Raw genomic sequence first — 22,636 nt, 5'->3', positions numbered from 1 at the left:
ACTTGCTTATTGCATCCAACACCATCAACCAAAGCCAAAGAATAACACAGGGGAAAGAAAAGAGACTCTCCCTCCCCCAGCAGAACAAGAGTCAAGATGACAAGGGATAGCACAGAGCTGCTAACACTGCAGGTGAATGACGATCTAATGGAGAAGCAACTGGGGAGATGGGGAAAAGAAGTTCTGCCTTAGGGTGCTGAAATAACTCAGGGTTTAAGTTGGTTAAAAGAATCTGCAGACAACAAGTGGCAGCAGCAACGCTTCCGGATTCACCTTTGAGCACGGATTCTAATGCTCCGTTAGCTCTTTGAACAAACAGAGGTTGGGCTTCCTCTTTGCCCTGAGGTAACTGGCATTAGAATGGCAATTTTGAAAAGTAAAAAATTTCCATTCTTCTTTATGTATTCAACAATGTAGTTTAAGGAAGAGCAGTAATCCTTGCTTTCATCTTTGAATTTTGAAATAAACCATCCACCTATGTCATCAGCTTCCCTAATAGCTATTAGGGCTTCCCTAATAGTTCAGTTGGTAAAGAATCCTCCTGCAATGCAGGAGACCCCAGTTTGATTCCTGGGTCTGGAAGATTCCCTGGAGAAGGGGTAGACTACCCACGCCAGCATTCTTGGGCTTCCCTTGTGGCTCAGCTGGCAAAGAATCCACCTGCAATGCAGGAGACCTGGGTTCAATCCCTGGGTTGAGAAGATCCCCTGGAGAAGGGAAAGGCTACCCACTCCAGTATTCTGGCCTCAAGAATTCCATGGACTATAGTCCATGGGGTCGCAAAGAGTCAGACATGACTGAGTGACTTTCACTTTCACATGTCATCAGCAGGGGAATCAAATTTACTGGATTAGCAATATTTCTCAAGTAAATATTTGCCCTTTTGTCTTAATTTTTGTTGAACTGTTTGAAACTCTCTTTTTTAATACACATCCTGCCTAATCACATCCTCAAAATATCACAGGTAATGATTGTTCCAGGAGTCAGCAAACTAAAGCTCACAGGCCAAATCGGGGCCCACTGCATGTCTTTTGTAAACAAAGTTTTTTTGAAACACAGCCATGCTCATTCATTTACATTGAGTCTGTGGCTGCTTTCTTACTACAACAGTGAAGCTGAAAAGTTGCAGAGACTTTAAGGACCACAAAGCCTCAAGCATTTAGTGTCTGGCCTTTTATAATAATAAAGTTTGCTGCTCCCTGACCCTACACCATTGGTGAGTCTCCAGATAGAAGACGTCATTATTCTTCTCTAGAATCTGGCATCTGGATTCCGCTTAAATCACTCATTTGTTAATCAACTAATGTTTGTGAATCATCTACTATGCAGCAGGCACACAGATGAAAATCAGGTTAGAGGCTCATGGAGAAAAAGCAGATAAAAGACCACATAATGTTGGCTCTAATGAACTAGGAGCCTGGAGAGAATGAAGCCTAAAAGGCATCATCCTGAGAATCAGACAGGTCTAAACTCAGTTCATTACAGAAGTCAGCAGAGGATTGAAAAGAATAGGGTTAGTTCAGTACTCTGCTTGGCAAAGTCAGGGGTGGCCACACACAAGGATAACCCACTCATACTTCAAGAAGTAGGAGATGAAAGGAAAGGAAAGGAGGAACCAAACCAAGACAACTGTGACTCATGCAATTCCAGGGAGTATACAGCTTAGCCATTTAAATGTTTTTGAAATGCTATTAATTGCTTAAATAACGATGTCTAAAGTCTCTGGGTTACAAAATGCTTTCATGACTTCACCAAAGACACACACTAGCTTACTGCAGATCTTCAATATTATGAAAGTGTTTGGGTGGTTTGGAAGAGACTTGCTTGCTAGTGAGATCAGGGGTGCTGTTCATCTCCAAGCATCTAGAGTTATTACCATCAGCTCTGCTTCTCAAATTTTAAGGATTACACAATGTCAGGTGTACACAGAACAGAACACAGTAAACCTTATCACTAGAGAAGCCAGTCTCACGTGTGAGCAGAAAGTAAATACTTACCTAATGAATAAGTGATTGATGCAGCGATTGACCGTGATTGCTCCTTTGGCTTTTTGATCAATGGCACTGGCTGAAATTAACACTATGAACATACAGAGTCAAAGTGAGTACCTAGAAGTTAAGCTTAATTATACCAAGGCAGCATAAATAACAGTCTTGTTTTGTTTTTGATCCACCTAACAGTAATGGATAAAAGCCACAACAATGAAAAATTCTTCACAATCTAATGATCAAATAAGACACACTGAATTACTTCAGTGTGATTAATTTATTATGAAACAAACAATAAACATTTGATTTGCCTGGGTACCTGGACACAGGCTGTAGTCAACATAAAAATTAAACATCTGTCCTTTAACAAATGTTAATAAATCTAGGTCAACATTTTCCCCTAAGTGATTTTAAAGAGACATTTTATCTCTATAACTTTGAACTTAAAATATTTAAATGATCATCCACTGACCCAAAGAAGAAGAGTTAAAATGTTCACTTATTAGCATAATAAATGAAATGGCTTCATTTTTGGAAGGCGCAGTACACAAAAGCAACCTTTTATTCAACAAATATACATTGGTATTTTATTCAGTAAAGAAAAATCACTAGGATGTTTGGAAGTCTTTACAAAAAAATGTTATTTGGGGGATTCTCAAAGCTAGTAAGGGTAAGAAACATCTACAATATCAGAAAATACACTGTTTTAGCTTGATGTTATAGTTATATGATGAAATGTAAACATTGCTGGCTTAAAAAAGAGAAAAGATTGATGAGTTTCTTGGCCCTGACATCATTAGATCATTTTTTTTTTTTTTGGACTATGATATCTGGTGTAAGTGATAACCACTATTTGAAAACATATAGACTTGTATACTTTTGAAATCCTAAAATGAAAAGAAAACCCCACATCTAAATTTACTTTTTTTCCACATGGCCAAGGAATCCAGTGTTAGACGTTTACAAGAAACTGCATTCTTCCTCTCCCTAACGTAGCCAAGTTCCACGTGTACTTGTGATATCACAGCATGTTCTTACAAAAATTAATTTCAAATCAAAAAGACAGGATAATGATTACTTTCAGCAGAGGAACAGATAAGGTAATAGAAGGACACTGTGGTTAAAGCACAGATAGTATGCAATTAGAAACAAGAAAAAAAACATATTTTTGACTATATATTGTTTTAATTTTTATCCTGATGGACTTTCAGTTTCCATTAAAGGAGCTATGTTAAAAAATCTGCCTCTGGAAAAGATCTATTAAAAAAAATCACAAACTCAAAGATCCTTGGAGAATACAGGAGTAGATTTAAAAAAAGGGGTGTCATCATATAAAATTGATTCTGTGAACTTTCTACACGCAGTGCTTATATGAGCAACCAGGAAAAACAATATGCAGATACATTCAGCAGATACTTTTTCTTCTGGAGGAAAAAACCTGTATCTTTCTGTACATTGTGAAGCCAAGAGGGTAGGGTGGGAGCAGTTAAGTTTTATCCACAAGAACAAACACCAGGCTGGCTTTTAAAAAATAAGCCAAACCCAAAATGTCCCAGAAAAAAATACTTTGTAATTAAAAAAAAAAAAAAGTGTTATATATATTTTCCTCCCCCATCCAAATCTGGAATCCTTACCATCTTATTTTAAACAAGCCAGAGACTGCAAGCTTCTATCTGTTTGGATAGAAGAGAATTTATATAAATGTTTTGTTCAAGCCCAAAAGGGGGAGAGAGTTTAAATATACAGTGCATGAAAGATGCATGCCCAACTTCAAAACAGTTTAGTGCACAGAAGAGGAAAAATAATCTAACCTTCTGTTAGTCATTCTCAGCGGTCTTTAAGCTTAAATATCTTGCCATTTGCAACATCATTTTCATGACCCCCGACTTTAAAGAGATTAACCGAAATTTCATAACTGCCTCACTCTGGCGGTTCTTTCATGGGGGAGAACCAGAGGGTCAAGGAACAAGACGGACACAAAAATCTGTATTTTGCACTCTTCCTTTGCACTTGAGAAAGAAAAGCGGGGCCGAACCATCTGTATAATACTAAACCAAATCTCTTTAATTCCAGTCAGCTTTTATCATTCAGTCACTGAGTCTGTGTGTGGAAAAATTCAGGCTAATTCCCCCCTAGCAACAGCCTCAGCCTATCAGAAGACTGGCTGCTCCGTGCAGCTGCCAGCCAGAGAGAATAACTCTAAGTAGGTCAGGCCTGTATTTCTAAAAATGCTACGGTCTAGTAACCCCACTGTCCCGTCTGTCTGCCCTGCCCCGTAATAACCTCAATTGCTTGGTGACACAATGACATACTACCCTGTTAGAGAGCAATCACATCATGCTACATTATTCTGCTCCGAGCCTGACTGCTGGGTGAAGGACCCTCGGAGGGGACAGCATTAATCAGGCAACCATTCATGTCCACCCGCACTTCAGTGGCGAAATGGGGACTGCATTAATGACCAGCTGTTTGAACTAACACAAACAAAACCATGTCTTCCACCCTGTTGGGTGCACAGAACACGCCATTCTGAGCCGGCAGGTTCCGCTCCTTGACGAAAGCGAAGAGGTACATTAAAACGGGCTCCGACCACGCCAGCTCCGGCACCCCCAGAGTAAATATATTTAAATTATCTCACAGGCGCAGCTCCAAAAGCTGATTGAATATGCACGGCTTTCCCGGCCACCAATTTCCCCCTAATCCACATTAAAAAGGGAAACGCAGGCCCGGGGAAAGCAATACGTAGGCGCGTTTTACCCAGGAGGCCAAAAGCTGGGGGGCTGAACTAAAACTGACTTCTCTTCGGGCAGAGAAACAAAGCGGGGCGAGGAGTAATTGTGCGGCGTGAACACAAATACAAATACGGCATGAATGCCGTGGAGCAGCGCTGAAAACAAATAAGAGTAAACATCCCCAGCCTCCCGACCAATCAGCTCCTCCCACCGGCTCTTTGTGGGGCTGGAGTCACACACAAGGCAACCTCTAAGCGCCAAAGACAAGGGAGGGAAGTGAACGTGGCCTTCGCCTCCCCATCACTGCGGTGCCCTGACTTCCCACGGGCTTACTAACAGAAGGCTGTTTGGTTGCGAGACCGCCAAGGCTCCGGTAAGGTTTACACAGGGGCCAGCAACAAAAATCAGAACCCCACTGCAGTTGCCCAATTCTAAGATGCGACTTTTCGCATTTAATTGACCCTATTTCATCTGAACTGTAACTTTTAACTCCTCTCCACGTGAATGCACAGAAACCGAGCAAACAAAAACTCTGTGTGGATGCAGAGATACGGGGTGATTGGCAACAGCTGCTTGGGGCTATTGGAGGAAATACCGTGTATTGACTGGGAGCACGCTGATATTTGCATGCACGATTCATCTGCATTTTTAAGGGTTCATAGCTTCGTTTAATGAACATACAATATCCCCCCACCCTCCCGCACAAATGGATAATCCAGCCTTCAATTATGCAGAACCCAGCAAGTCTTAGACGTGTAATCCATCAGGATTTGATTTACAAACACAGAAAAATTCCTGACTCCATTTGCCCTGGTTTGAACTGGGTTTGATAACTTAGTTATGACTGTCTTCTTCACTCTGTGGCACACATCACACAGTTATTCTTGGAGAGGTGCAGGCGCTGACGCAACCATGAACCACTAATTACAAGCTGCTGACATTCTGCTTGTCTATGCAGCTTTGAAGTTCTAAAGTCTGTTTTTCTCTCTGATGGGCTTGCTCAGTTGCATTCTCCTTCCCTCATTGCTCCCCGCCCCCCATCATCCCCTCTTTCCTTCTCTACACTGGAAGCTTTTCTACACGTGCTGTAGGACTACCTGGAGCAAATCTCTAAGAGTGATCAGCTTCTCCAACCTGCTTTCTTTGCATTCCCTCCCTGCTCTCCACGCACAGAGATCTACAGTTTCCAAGTACAGTAATCAGGTCCCCACCCGGCCCCACCCGCAGGAATGCGCCAACAGCTGGCCAAACATAATCCAACACACAGAGCCGCCTTTGTAGAAATAGTAACAAACAGTGGAAGGGCCAGACAGGCGTCCCAGAAGAGCTCCCCATGACAACTGGGAAAGCACCTCACCCCCAGTTTTGAGCTGGGCTTGGAGCACCAGAGCCCACGCAGTGGAATCTAAAAGAAGCCTCAGGTGCCTCCCCCAACCTCACCAGAGGCTGTTCCGAGGGCACCCGCGTCTCCAGATGGCAAGGTAGATGCAGGCTTTCTCTATGTGGAGCATGACTCTGCTCTGCCACATGGCACACGCCCTCGAAATGCGACATCGTGATCCCAAATCTCATGAATAGCATCCACACCTGAATCTAACCAGCTACCTTGAGAGCTGGTAGGACCACCTCTTCCCTACAAAAGGATTTCTTTTTTTAATTACAGGCTGATCCGGGAATTCAGAAACACGTAAATATAAGATTGCATTCATCTCCATTGTGCGCTTAGCATCTGAAGCCTGTGGTAGCCAGCTGGTCTCAAAGTCATCTGGGATACATTTATTTTGATTAAATTGATCAGATTTCTATTTACTGGATAGAATTTTTCATCATACTGAATACAGCTGTGTTTACAGGGTATCTGTTGAAGAAGAAGCAAACAAAACCCTACAGTCAGTCCGAGCGAAGCACAGAGCACTCAGAACTTCAAGGAGTTAAAGCTGAGGAGGGTTGCTTTCACATTAACAAGAAAATTCTGCATGCAGCTGCTTTGGCCATGCTCTCTAGCTAGTCAGGAAATGGGTGTTGAGCTGAAGCTGAAAATACAAGCTGCAATCAAGCCCGATCCAGCCAAGTGACAGACTTCCTGTGTAAACTGGTCAGAAATCGCCCTCTTTTCATGTCTCTACATGCATGCACATGCATTTAAATCCATGCTGCAAGGCTGATCTTCTCCCTGGGGACACTGGTACAATCACCTAGCCCATCAGTTTCTTCCTTGACAGCACCGGGGACATCCAGACTACAATTTACAGTTCTTCCACCCATAGATCTGGGTTATAAATTATGCCTTCCTCCCTAGAATGCGAATGCAGGGCCAGCGGCAGACAATCGAACGGCATTCCGCCTCTCCTCTTTCTTCTCAGGCGCTCCCTCGCTCTGCCTTTCTCCAACTCTGCCTCGTCGGCAGGCAGGCAGGCAGACACATCAGAGACCAGGTTTATCCATCTTCAGCTCCACTCTCAAGTAAAATGCCACCACATCTCGCCATGGGTCCTTCCTTCCAGACTAATCCCTGGGAGCAGCCCGAGCTGGGTGCGCCGTGGGGAAGACCAGTGGGCATTGGACGGATCAAATTCCTAACTTCTCCTGCCCCGGTCCTTGGCGTTCTTTCTATCCATCCCACCCCGGGTCTTCTCTCGCATCACCCTGTCCTCCGAGTCCCCTCGCCTGCGAGGGGACCCCGGCCAGAGCTCCACCAGCAGGTCCTTCTTCTGCGCTGCGTAGACCGATGATGCCGGGTTCCCGTGCGCCATGAAGAAGCCGAAGCCGGGAGACAGCAAGAGCAGCTCAGGTAACCAGGAGAAGCTTGGCGTGCCCGCAGCGATGCAGCCCTGGAGCTGTGAGGAAAGACGGTCTGGCTTCAGAATAAAAAAAAAAAAGAGAAAGAAAGAAACACAAAACAGCGCAGCTCAGCGCCTGCGGGGGTGGGAAAAACAGACACAAACCATAAAAAAAAAAAAAAAAAAAGCAAGAGTTAAAATCAAATTTCAAAAAATATATATAATACATAGATCAGAGTACTTCATGCGACTTTTATTTCTGATGTTTCTCGGGTTATTGGCCTCCCCGCCCCCTCCAAAATCTCTCCTGTCCCCGAACGCTACTGTCCATGAGTGCCGAGTCACAAAGGCTTTTGCTCCAAAGTGCTAGCAGACCCAGCATCACATGAGAAGCCACATGACAACTGGAGTCGGCTGCTGATGTGGTCAACTGTGTTGCCGAGGCAGGGGGAGTAGGAGGGGAGACAGAGCTTAAGTGAGACATGCCCCTCTTGTGCTCCAGGAAGAAATTTCCTTAAAAGAACAATGAGAAAAAAAGGCATCTCTGAAGAAATGCTGGTGAATGCACCCGGACTTGCAGACATGCACACTTACATAGCCTAGAGACACCGTGGGTGCTTGGAGACATTTTGAGGATGCTGTACCTCAAACACAAGCTGGATGGCAGCAATATTATTTCCAGTTTGTATTAGTCAAAGCTTGATTCCACTTAAGTGGATTCCTGAAAAGCACACGCCATGTCTTCATAGCATGATCAGGCTTGGAAAACCAATTCTATTATCTCTCCCTGCAATCTGCATCTGAACCTGCATTCTGAATAATTTATTTTTAGACTAATAAGATGCTGGCCAAGACCGCTCCCTTTCTTGTTGGGCAGGTGGCGCAGGCAATATTCACCCAAGTGGGAAAAGCTTGCCCCTTTGTAGGGAGAAAAGTCGGTTTTCATTATTTTCCAAAAATGCACTTTCTCATTTAAAGGCATACAAACACATAATGAAGTTCTCCTGCAAGTAAGCATTAAAAACAAGCAAAATGTTTCTGCTTCGCTGAACTGACAAGCCTCATACCTTCCCTGTGGCATCTCAGGCTGGTGGATGGTGGTGATATTTTTCTGATGATGCTCATGGCTGCAACTAGACCCCTTAAGCCATGTGGATACTGCTACTCCTCGGCAGGGTGAAAGCGAACAACTGCTTTCCAGAGCATCTCTCTGAAGAGGTGCTGTGCTGCCCAGGTACACTGTACCAGTTAGGAGAGAGATGGCCTCAGGGCCTTATCGAATCCATCAGTCATCCCAGAATTAAATACGCTGCCTATATGCAGCATCCTCCCCACAGTGTGAAAGGTATGCCTCTTTAGAAAATTCGAGCATGCCAGCTAACTAGAACGAGAGCATCAGTAAACAGGTGGCAGGAATTGTCTACAACTTGTCTTACTCAACTGTAGGTATCAAGGTGAGCAGCCCTTCATTCATTCAAGTGCATATTATAAGCTTCCAGGTGTGTTTGTGTCAAGGATTGTCCTGGACACCGGGGAGAAGACAGGCAAGGTCTCTGCCATCCTAGAGCTCATGGCCCAGTAACCGCATGTGTCTTTTTACCTTCGAGGGCAACCATCTCCCAATCTGGATACTCCAAAGACATCTAAGGAAGAAAGCCCGTGGTTTTTCATGCCTTTCCGGCCATCAACCTGTACGAACTCTGGAGTTCTGTGGATTCTTTCCTTACAAGTTACGCTTGAATTTAAGGTGTCCTCTCCAGTCCTCCATTCCAGAGTCTACGCTCATGCACTCACACCTGCACAGTCCACATTCTTCTCTGTTGCCTCCTTCTTTGTTCTAGTCCATTGGGCAACTGGCCCCTAAACAAACCTTAATAAACCACCACGTTCTGGATGTCCAGACCCCCTTCTCCATGTGGTCTGGGCAAACCTGTCCAAAACTGAGGATGGCTGCTTATCTCTTCAGGTGTATATGCTACCACTAAAAACACCCTATATCTGACGGTACATCATCTATGTCAGTAGACTGCGCTATTCCTGAGCCTCTGAAGACATCATCCATTGAATCAGGAAAAAAATAGTAATTTTGGCTTATTTTTGTGAGTAACTAGGCCTAGAGCACAGCAAGGAAACCAAAGACACAGGAGGCACTGCCCCTGCCCTCAGACAATGTGTAATCTATGCAACCTGTGCTCTCTTGGCACTAACCATGTACTATCTTGAATTGCTCTCTCTTCAAGGTTTATTTATTGTAATAATAATAAACAGGTCTAAATCTGCCTACCAAATGAATGTTGGGTAAACAGTGCCCAAGAAGGTGTAAGAAGGGAAAGACGAATTCTACCTAAATCTCTGCCAAGGTCCCCAAAGAACCCTGAGATCTGCAGTGAGCTATGAAACATCTGGCCAGGGTAGGGGGCAAGGCTTGGGCCATAACAATAATAGTAACAGGAGGAGCGAAACACTAGCCCTTCATTTATGCCAGGGTCTCCTCTAAGCATTTCACATCCCTGAACACAGTTAATCCTATGAGGGACTTAGTGCTTTAATAACCTCTTTTCAATGGTACAGAAGTACTCATGAGAGGTTAAATAAGCTGCCCAAGACTGCACAGCAAATAAGTGCTAACAGATCGATACATCTGGCCTCTAAGAACAACTTTTTAACTGCCATGCTGTACATCCTCGGAGCTGGAAACCAGAAAGGTGAGGGACACACAATCCTGACTGAGGTGCATGAGGGGATCAATTCAGTTCAAGCAGAGGGCAAGGTTTGTAGAAGTCAGACAAGAGCAGGGAGAGCCATATTACAAGGCTAAGGCATTTTACTCTTATCCTAAAAAGCACGTGACTTTTCCATCATTGTTCCAAATTATAGGAAGACTTTTCAGGTGGTTCAGTGATAAAGAATCTGCCTGCAATGTAGGGGATGGAATTCAATCCCTGGGTTGGGAAGATCCTCTAGAGAAGGGCATGACGACCCACTCCAGTATTCTTGCCTGGAGAATCCCTTGGACAGAGAAGCCTGGTGGGCTCTAGTCCATAGGGTCGCAAAGAGTCAGACATGACTGAAGTGACTTAGCACACATAGCTAAAAATTAATAGAGGGTGGCGGAAAGACTGGATATAAGGAGACTGACCAACAGGCTCCTGCCATAGCCTGACTACAAGGGTCCATTGCCTGAACACATTAGTGGCAGGAGAAAAACCAAGACGGGTTCTAGAGGCTTTATGAAAAAAGAAATAACATTACTGAGGTGTTCTTAGGGAAAGGGAAAAATGATAGCAAAGTTGACTGCATGTTTCTTTAAACCTGGATAAATTAATCAAGCAGTTCCCTGAGCTCAGAAACTGATCTCCTCCATCCTTGTTTTTCTGAGCACAATACTTGATACATTTTTTAAAAATACTGAATGAATCAGTTAAGTAAATGGAGGTAGAAATGGGAAAAATAAAGGTGATGCTACACAGAAGAAAAAACTACAGAAAATTTAACATTTCATAGGATATCCAAGGGGCAAAGTCCATCATGAAATTAGATACATAGAAATAGCATCTGCTTTCTCTCTCCACCACTGGCCCAGATTTTCGATGATACCTGCTTTCACCCATCATGCACCTTAAGGCTCCTCTTCAGGCTGGTTTTAATCAGATGTGCCGACTCCTCCCTGCTCCAGCCATGTCAATCTTTGCTCATCACCTGCACACCCATCTTATCCAGGTCTAGCTCCTAATTTAAACACTGCACTTATTACACCAAGGCAGTAAAATCCGTAACCAGCCATACTTTACCATTCTTTTATTTTTCGATACACAGCAAAGTGGGGAAACCACACAAGTTTATCACCCTTTGCATACAATCTTAGCTAACCAGAATCCTAAATTAACAAATGTACCTCATTTCTTAAGTAGCTAATGAAGGTTAATATGACATACTGCTTCTGGCTCTGGAAGTAAAAAGGGGTATTATTGCCTCATATTATAGCTGGTGAAAAAAAGTGTTAATAATCTTTCTCATCTGCAGTAAAGAATTGGGCTTTTAATACCCAGATATATTTTAGTAAAAGGCTAGTATATCATCTCTAAGTGGAGTTCAAGAGCAATGTTAGATAACTAGGGCATTTCAAGAGCCTACTTATACTAGAGACCAAGAAAAAAAAATACAGTGAAAGCCAAATTTATTCCTACATTGTTGAAGGAAAAAAGAAAAAAATGCAAATTTACATTGGAAATATTGTTATATTGCTTTAAATTAATTCCAGTAATTAATCTTTAAATATTAAGATAGAAACTTCAATCTGGAAAATAAATGATTCTGAGTAAATGGGTAATGTAATATGTGAACAAGGTCACTGTTTTGTTCAGGGACACTCACACCAACATGTTATGTGGACCTTCTTGGGTAAGACAGTGTATCAAGCAAGATGGGAGAAGAAAATGAATGAGGCACCATCTAGGTCTGCAAAGAGCTTATGAGACCCTCACCCAGGAAGACACTTCTCTCCGTTTGACAAAAGGAACCTACTGCTTTTGACAACAGCAAATAGAGGGGGGAAAGTGGAAGCAGTGACAGATTTTATTTTCTTGGGCTCCAAAATTACTGCAGATGGTGACTGCAGCCATAAAATTAAAAGACACTTGCTCCTTGGAAGAAAATCTATGACAAACCTAGGCAGCATATTAAAAAGCAGAGACATCACTTTGCCAACAAAGGTCCATGTAAGTCAAAGCTTTGGTCTTTCCAGTACGTGAGAATTGGTCCGTAAAGAAGCCTGAGCTCCAGATAACTGAGACTTTCAAACTGTGGTGCTGGAGAAGATTCTTGAGAGACCCTTGAATAGCAAGGGGATCAAACCAGTCAATCCTAAAGGAAATCAACCCTGAATGTTCATTAGAAGGACTCTTTCTGAAGCTCCAATACTTTGGCCACTTGATGCAAAGAGCCGACTCACTGGAAAAGACCTTGATGCTAGGAAAGATCGAAGGCAAGGGAGAAGAGAGTGGCAGAGGATGAGCTGGTTAGATAGCATCACTGACTCAATGGACATGAATTTGGGCAAACTCCGGGAGATAGCAGAGGACAGGGAAGCCTGGCATGCTACAGTCCAGTAGTTGCAAAGAGTCAGATACAACTTAGCGACTGAACAACAACAAAGAGTAGCAGAGGTCAGTTTTGTTTGTTGTTTTTTTTTTAAATGAATATGGCTTCCTGAAAGTAACTCAACACATTAGGCCACACTGCAGTATTGCCATAAAAGAGCGAGCTTGGATGATACAAACCTCAATGAGTGTGACTTTTTTAAGTTTCTTAATAAGAATGCTATGCTTTGTCTCTGCAACATCTCCTGAGAGATACTGATGATGAGAGTGTAGAGAAAAGAAGGATCTCTCTAGGCTCATTCACTAGGTTTCCAGAGGACTTAAAATTGATACCATGTTTTCTAACTTCCCCAAAATGGATGGATACTGAATTAAGATTAGCTCTTCATAAAGCAGAATGACAAAATGACTAATAGTTGGCTGCTGGCAGCACCCTGGTTTCCCCTCTCTTCTCTTACCTAGGATTATGACCCTGATACATTTTACAGGGGCCAAATGGCAATTTTAAGGTAGAAAGACTGTGTTTGTTCACCTGTGAGTGGTTTGACCTTAGACTTCGCAGAGCACTGTCAGGAAGTCAGTTTTTCCATGCTCTTTACAGTAAACAAAGACAGTGTGGCTGAGGTCCAAATGTTACAGAAGGTCAGGGACCAAACTGCCTCAAAGACAAAGAGACCGCTTCCAGAAATTGAAACACAAAATAGATGTGAGAGCCATCAACATTCCAAACTGTGCTCCTGTCCAGTGTTTGGTTCAAACAATGTGACACATACCCAGCGTCGAAGCATAATAGAAATAGAATCATAAAACCCCAGGTGTTGCAAAGCACCTTAAAGGTCATCTCGTCCAACTGCAAATTTGAATTGTGAACGGTGCCCTTTAAAATATCTCCTCCATGCAACACCTCCAGCGACTGAAAATGGAGTACCCCGGGAGGCAGAAACCCATTCCATCTTTTGAAGCCCTGAGCCAAAAGGTCTGGTGCCTCGCTGGAGCTTCTATTTACCAGCCCTCAATTTAGAAGCTTAGGCGCTCAAGTTTAGGGTGCATTTCACATGGATGTCTCTGAAATATTAGAGGGAATCTGTCATTACCCATGGGCTTTCCTGTTGGCTCAGCGCTAAAGAATCCACCGCCAAAGCAGGAGACATGGGTTCTATCCCTGACTCTGGAAGATTCTCTGGAGGAGGAAATGGCAACCCACTCCAGTATTCTTGCCTGGGAAATGCCAAGGACAGAGATGCTTGGTAGGCTACAGTCCATGGGGTCACAGAAGAGCTGGACACAGCTTACAGACTAAATAACAACAATCATCACCACTCAGATGGTTCTTCTCTACATCTAATATGTGCAACTTCTTTAGTCACTAAGCTGTGACATCTACTCCATTCAACATCCCGTTTTCCAGTCTCGGAATTCATGCCAGTTTATGCGTGGCTCTTCAAAAGATGTGTCTCATGAACACCAGGTCCCATACAGAGTGAACCACACAGAGTGAACAGTGCTATCCCCTCCATCCCTCCAAGAGGCCAGATCATGATCAGCGCAGCACCATCTGCCTTTGGTCTCCAGGTGGGCACATCACATTGCTGACTCATCGGGCTCACCTACACCGTTGTTCATACACGTTCCAAGTGAATCATTGGACAGCAGCTTTATGCAACCATATGACCATTTTTGTTTTGCTTTTGAGCAGATTCTATGGTAACAAAAAGGAAAGGAGTAGCAGGAAACATTAATGCGTTTGTGAATATACATACTGTCTCTTCCATGGGAAGATAAAATCCCCACAAGGCAATGAGTACACCTTGTTTTTTTCCTATATCACAACAGAACTGCATAAAATGAAATACCTCTGATGATGCAGAATAGCCTGGCCCAGGAGGAAGACCACGCGACATGAAGTCAAAAGCTCCAGTTCTGGTGGCCATTCTGCCACCATCTTTTTATTTGCTATCACAGGCAAGCCATTCATGTCTTATTTCTTCAGCTACAAAGTGAAATCTTCAGCAATATGCACCTTGAGCTGCCGAGCATTTTAACAGTTTATATGGAATTTTCACTTCTAAAATGTGTTCTTTAACACCATGGTATAAATAAAATATTAACTCTTGGCTAAAGCTTCCTAAGAGTCAGACACAACTTAGCGACTGAACAACAAGCAAACAACAAAGTTTCCTAAAGACTTTCCTTGACATTAGATAAGGTTTACATTCAACTATCTCAAAACAACCGAATGGCACATTCACAAATCAGAAAGTTCCTATGTCCAGGGTTGTTTGTAAAAGATGCTGCCAATTAGATAAATTAGGTGAGTCTGACTGGGGGGTCCTAGAATCTTTACCCTCGGATGAAATAACAGTTTTGAATAGGTGAACCAATTACTGAGATTCTCGGGGATAAGGAATGAAATAAATGTCATGATGTGCTATCATTGCTTTCCCATAATCTAAATGTCTTCTGGAAATGTCTTTAATTAACTACACAGAGAGAACCTTTAGGTTGAAAAGATCTAGTTTCTTTCACATTTTTTAACTAGAACCATGACAACAGAGTGGCCTGATGGCAATCAGCAGTTCACACGATGGGAACACTATTCACATTCTCAGTCAGACGGGAAGGAATGATGGCATATGGTCATTAACAGAATACCCGTTCACGGTGAGATCTTGCGTTACGGGAAAATTCACTCCACGACGAGATCCTAAGGCATATTCCAACCTACGTGACGATAACCTGACAGACCACAATAGTTCATCTTCTCAGTATCTTAGTAGACTACACAATTTTTCTCTTAAAGAAACTAAAAATAAAAATTGGCAAGATAGGCATGATTTTCTCAAAATCAGAGCCCAGTATGGGGCCAGCCTTTCTCTCCGCTTGTCCTTCACTGTTCTGAGTTCAGTATCATCTTCTACAAAAAAGGAGGACTTTGAGTGTCCAGGCTCTAATAATCTCTGCTTATGTGTCAGAAGCTTTTTTTTTCTTTTTAAGGTCTTCTGTTCTCAAGATATAAACCATCCACCTATCTATGACCTTGGGCATCCACAAGTCACTCACGCATGCATCCACGCTAAGTCGCTTCAGTTGTATCCAACTCTGTGTGATTCTGTGGACTGTAGCCCACCAGGCTCCTCTGTCCATGGGGTTCTCCAGGAAAGAATACCCGAGTGGGTTGCTGTGCCCTCCTCCAAGGGATCTTCCCGACCAGGCATCGAACCCAAGTCTCTTGTGTCTCCTGCACTGGCAGGGGGTTTCTTTACCACTAGCACCACCTGGGAAGCCCCCACGAGTCATTCTGTCTCCTACTTTCTCTCATTCTCAGAAGCCTCATCGTAGAGCCCCTGGTGCAGTGATACTGTCTCAGTCTCAACCCCCTGTCTGGGAGTCAGGCAGAGAGTTCTCTAGCTCAGCCTGGGTCTGAGTAGCAAGGGTCATGTGGCCACCCAGAGAGCCCGACAAGAAGCTGAGCCTATGTACTGCACATGTATTCCAGACACACACAGCACTGGGAAGAGAGACTGATGCTTTCTGGTACCTGCAAAGTATAGCTAGGTAGCCAATTGTTACATAATTAAGTGCCTAATGGTACTTGATGTGGACAAAAGTTGTAAACATTAGCTTCCTGTCACCCATATAATAAGAGATTCTAAAATGCAATTAGCACAAATGACCATGTCTCCATTCAAGTCATGAGGCAGACTTTCAGAGGAAACTTTAAAATAATTGAAATGGCCATGTTTAGGATGCCAAGTGCATACAGATAGTTCATTGGCTGTTAAGACAGTGCAACTTTCTCAAGCAGTCGACGCAGGCATACTTCTGAAATCGAGTTAGACTGTGCATCTCATGGGCAGCAGGGCTCACCTGCACCCTTTGCTACAGGTTCCCCAAGATCAGTACTGTTGTGTTACGGTGCCTACAGGAATGCGTGGATATGGAAGGAGGTAAGAGTGCTGGGAATGCAGTTTCCAAACGCACAGTTTATAGATTCAACAGGTAAGGTCAGAAACACGGGCTTTCTTTTGTTTTAGATTTTTTTTAAATGTGGACCACTTTTTAAAGTCTTAATTTGTTATAATAATGCTTCTGTTTTATGGTTTTTTTTGGCCTTGAGGCATGTGTGACCTTAGCTCCCTGACCAGGGATCAAACCCACACTCTCTACACTAAAAGGTGAAGTCTTAACCAGGGGACCACCAGGGAAGTCCCTGGGCTTTCTTAAAAATTTCTGGAACATGAGATTCTGTGTGACTTTAAGTGAACTGTGGCTCAGTGATGAACTTTTTCTTCATGAAAATAACTGAGCTTATCTTAAACACTGGTTCTTGACACTCTCTTTTAAGTATACACACACACGTTTTGTGTGCAGATGGGTATTAACTGTATACCTATTAATGTTATCATAAAATTAGGTAACTGATGCAATTACACAAGTACATAAAATTATACAAATATGTAGAAGAGATCATTAACGCAGATCACTCACTTAAATTTAATATGTTGGCTCTAACTTTTGATCCTTGAGATTTGAAAGACAAATATTTCTTATTACTGAGGATATTCCGAAGAATATTTTTGTAAAGAATCTAAAGAAAAAATTTAGGTAATTATCTTAAAGTGCTAATATAGACATAAATATAGCCTCTATTAATAGTACTTTGAAAGGAGAAACTTATTTGTGCCAGTATACTAAAAAAGACAAAGGCAATCTTACCACTTCAAAGTGACTGAGGTTGTAACTAGCCATATCTATCAGAAAGATTATCTGATGTAGTGACTATTGTGAAACATCGGAAAAAGAACAATTCTAATAATACGAACACTTAATTATTTCTTAATACATGCTAGGCAGTGCTCTGAGCATTTCACATTTAATTCTCACAAGGAGAACTATGAGTTAGGCATTATCTGTATCTCCATTTTACAGATAAAGAAACTGCAGTAATTGAATGTTAAGTACTTTGACCAAGGCCACACAGCAAGTAAGTGGGAGAGCCAGGCTGCAAATTCAGGCAGGTGGGCTCCCAAGTTCTGGCACCAGACTCCATCACTCTGCCTTGCACCTCTTTCCTTCTTTCTCCCCTCTCCCACCAGACCCCAGACAGCAAAATATCCACTGAAGGCTGACTCTGCTCTTGGGACTGCCCAACTCTTCTCATTATCATGAACACAACAGCAACATTCAAGGAAGAAAACACAATACGTCTAATGACATGTTTAGCTAGTGAGAAATAATTAAATGGCATACCATAGTTTTAAGTAACACTGAAGCAGGGCACCAAAGTTGACAGCTTTGTTCATAACGACAGAGACAGTGAGTAGAAAAACCTGTGGATGTATGAATTGACATGGGGAGCTGAGACCTGGCTGGGAGTCATCGAGAGCCAGCTAGACGGGAATAGATGAGAAGATGAGGTAATAAACCCAATCGAATCATACTGATGACAGCCAGTATGTATTGGGCATCAAGTTTTCTACTGGAGCTTCAGAACCACTTAGTCTAATTTTTACAACAATCTGCAAATCCACTATTATTTTTACTTTATTAATGAAGAAATGGAGACTCACAGAGATGAAGTAACTTTCTCAAGATCAAAGAGCTAATAAACATTTGAGGCAGGATTTACACCTTGCTCTGACTCTATAGCTTTTGCTCTTAAGACTGGAGTCATGTTACAATAGGTCAAGTTCAAAGCATTAACTAGATCAAAAAAGGTTAACAGAGAGGTCGAGGTGAACAGGATCAAACCCCACACATACGAGTCATTAAGATGGCACTTAAGCCAACACTGAGCTCAGACAGTAAGACCACAGATCAGAGGCGGCTTGCTCTTTGGCTATGGGCTTCAGTCCTGTACTCGCTGAGTGTAAATGCCATCTGACTGGAATCAGAGTTGCCTGGATCCTCTCAGAGCCAAACAGAATTAGCTTCTACAAAGACTCGGGGGAATTAATCACAATAAACACAGACCAAATAATCTGAGCCCTGATAAAGTCTGAAACAACACGGGAACTAGGAGTAGCTAAAAGAGATGACCAAGATGGAAAGAAGAAGCTGGATAAACTGGGGCCACCTATAGGATAGAGCCACGCCCGTAATAAGCCACAGACAACAAGATGGCGAATTCTGGATAAGAAGACATGCTGATGAGATGGAAGAACCACCTGTTTTATGTAAAGGTCCAAATAACCAGATCACAGTGGACAGCCACTCAAATCATGCCTTCATAATACAGAGTATTATTGAGAATAACTCAATTCCCAGGGAGCTTCAGGCAGGCAGTACTAGATAGCCTGTCAGGGAAAACAGAACGATAATTACAGAAAAGAATCATATCCTCAGAAAAACAAAAATTAATCAAACTAAGTTTGTAAAGTATATCTTACAGACACATTGTCTGGAATCATGCTCTCACAAATACTGCTTCTGATTTTATGCCAATGCATTTAGCTAATTTAATGGTTTTGTCCTGTTACTTCTAAACTAGGTCTCCTCTCATAACGTCTTAGAATCTTCCTGGTTTCTTAAAGCATCTTAAGAAATGCAGTCACAAAGGATGGGATTTATTTTCCAAAGATTAGAAAAGGATGTAATGGCTTCTCTGTTGTGGAAAAATCAATCGTATGACAACCACATTAAAAAAAAAAAAATGCGAGTGACTCAAATCAACTTGAGGTAATACTTAATCAAATACAAGTAAAACTAATAAGCAAATGGCATTGAATAGCACTGAGATTAAGCTACCACACATAAAAAAATCATTTTTCTAACTTTTAGAATAACTTTGGATACAAGAAAACATAAAACATTAGGTACAGGGAGTTCCTGGTATTCCATATTACTAAACCTTACACTGGTCACAATGAGTAATTGACACAGTATTAACAAAACCCCATATTTTATTTGGAGTTCCTTAGTTTTTAACCTAATGTCCTTTTTCTGTTCCAAGATCCTATCAAGGATGTCCTACTGCATTCATTTGTCATGTGTACTTAGGTGCTTCTTAGATATGAGCTTCTCAGACTTCCGTTGTTTTCGATGGTCCTGATAGTCTGGGAAGTACTGCTCAGCAAGTGTGCAAAATGAGAAATGTCCTTCAACCTTGGTTGGTCTGATTATGGTCTGACAAGGGTTATAGGACTGGAGAAGGAGAGCCAACCTGTGCCTCTGCCATTTTCATCACATTATATAAAGGGTTCAGTTCAGTTCAGTCGCTCAATCATGTCCGACTCTTTGTGACCCCATGAACCGCAGCACACCAGGCCTCCCTGTCCATCACCAAATCCCGGAGTCCACCCAAACTCATGTCCATTGAGTCAGTGATGCCATCCAACCATCTCATCCTCTGTCGTCCCCTTCTCCTCCTACCCTCAATCTTTCCCAGCATCAGGGTCCTTTCAAATGAGTCACCTCTTCGCATCAGGTGGCCAAAGTATTGGAGTTTCAGCTTCAACATCAGTCCTTCCAATGAACACCCAGGACTGATCTCCTGTAGGATAGACTGGTTGGATCTCCTTGCAGTCCAAGGGACTGTCAAGAGTATTCTCCAACACCACAGTTTAAAAGCATCAATTCTTTGGCACTCAGCCTTCTTTATAGTCCAACTTTCACATCCATAGATGACCACTGGAAAAACTATAGCCTTGACTAGACGGACCTTTGTTGACAAAGTAATGTCTCTGCTTCTTAATATGCTGTCTGGGTTGGTCATAACTTTCCTTCCAAGGAGTAAGTGTCTTTTAATTTCATGGCTGCAATCACTATCTGAAGTGATTTTGGAGCCCAGAAAAATGAAGTCAGCCACTGTTTCCCCATCTATTTGCCATGAAGTGATTGGACCGGATGCCATGATCTTAGTTTTCTGAATGTTAAGCTAAGCCAACTTTTTCACTCTCCTCTATCACTTTCATCAAGAGGCTCTTTAGTTCTTCTTCACTTTCTGCCATAAGGGTGGTGTCATCTGCATATCTGAGGTTATTGATATTTCTCCCGGCAATCTTGATTCCAGCTTGTGCTTCCTCCAGCCCAGCGTTTCTCATGATGTACTCTGTATATAATATAAAGGGTACATACCAGCAATGTGCCTTTTATTGCTGATGTGACCACATGAAAGACTATGATCGATCGTTATCCTCAGATCAATGGGAAGCCATGGAAGAGTATGAAACCAAGGGAAAATCATCAGGCTGGGCTTTTGAAATGAGAACTCTGGCAAGAGGGTGGAAAATTTACTGGAGGTGATGAGTAGACAGAGTAAAAACAGACAGATCTTTTTTTATAGTACTTAAGATGAGACAGGATGGTATCTCCAGAAGGGGTTGGTGGTAGGGTAAACATTGCGAAATACAAGCTTTCACTAGAAATTTAGTAGGTTGAGTTGACAGGGTGATAAACTGGAAATGAGAGAAAAGAGATCACGGAGGATGGGGTCTACTTGTTTGGCTTGTGTAAAACAACAGGATGGCAGAACCACTCACTGAGGCAGGAAATACCAGGAGTGACCAGACATTTTCTTCCAGGAACAAAACACCAAAATATGATGCATTTGATCTTGGATACACTGACTCTTTTTTTCTGGGACTTAAATCATCTTTATTTCAATTTTGCTTATTTTTTATGACATAGGTACATTATTGTTTCATCACTTTCAAACCTGCCTTATGTTTTCCAGTTAACACTATGATTTATTTTTGCAAGCAGACTGTTGAATCAAAGCACCACATTTACTAATGATGGTGGATTCTTCTGAAGTTATTTTCTGTTTATTTTTTAAACTTTTATTGCTAAAATGCCCCTGGGTTATATAGTGCAATGTGGTTTGTTTAGGATAAATGTGAAAAAGCCAGGATGTCTGTCTTTGCTTGGGCTCCTAGCCACTGCACCTCATTTGGAAATAGTCCCTTTTAGGTAGTTAGATCTGTTCCAAGGGAACCACTCCTAAAGGAGAGGTTTGATGTTTGATGTTTTCCTTCCTTTTCTTCTTAGTACTTCATGGAAGTATCTGACATGAAGAGATTGGATACACTGACTCTCATGTGCCCTTAGAGCTGAGAGAGGAGATATTTATAGGCAACTGAATACCATACATATGGAGATAATATAAATTCATGTTTCATTCACAAATTATACTATAGCTAAACATTCAAGTGGTTCCTACCATTGTCCAGACACTGTTTTACACATTTTACATATATGAAATCATTTTGTCTTTACAACTAGATGAGGTAGCTATTATAATTATCCTTATTTAACATAAAATGAAAGTGAAAGTGTTCACCACTCAGTCGTATCTGACTCTTTGTGACTCCATGGACTGTAGCCCGCCAGGCTCCTCTATCCATGGAATTCTCCAGGCAAGAGTACTGGAGTGGGTAGCCATTCTCTTTCTCCAGGGGATCTACCCAACCCAGGGATTGAACCTGGGTCTCCTGCATTGCATGCAGACTCTTCTAACATCTGAGCCACCAGGGAAATCCAACATATAACTAAACTGTTATAAATTAAATGACACTTGCCTAGCCCACATGGCTGGGATATAAACCCAGGCACTTTGCCCTTGGAACTTGTGGTCTTACCTGTCATGCTAAGCTACCTCTCATAACAAGTCAAGGAAGGAGATGAGACTATTTTATTTTTTAATCTTTTGGCTGCGCTGCACAGCATGAGGGATCTTAGTTCCCCAAAAAGGGATCGAACCAGAGCCCCCTACATTGCCATCATGGAGTCTTAACCACTGGACCTCCAGGGAAGTCCCCAGAGATGAGACTCATTTTGGAGACAGTAGGGAGTAACACAGTAGAGGGATTTCAAGGATATCAATATTTAGAAACTAATTAGACCTCTTTTTATAGTACTGTTTGCAGAGGGGAACGTATTGCTAAAAATACAAAGGAAAAGAAACTGAAAACTTGGGAGTCAAGAGGAACTGGTGTTCAAAAAAGATGAATTTTTTAAATGCTATTAAGATGTTTACTAAGAAAAGGACCATGGGACTGATAACAGAAAGCCACTGTAAACTTAGGGAAAGCTGCTTT

The sequence above is a fragment of the Budorcas taxicolor genome, chromosome 11, assembly GCF_023091745.1.
Source record: "Budorcas taxicolor isolate Tak-1 chromosome 11, Takin1.1, whole genome shotgun sequence".
NCBI classification, from domain to species: Eukaryota; Metazoa; Chordata; class Mammalia; order Artiodactyla; family Bovidae; genus Budorcas; species Budorcas taxicolor.
Note: the sequence above shows the minus strand (reverse complement) of the source record.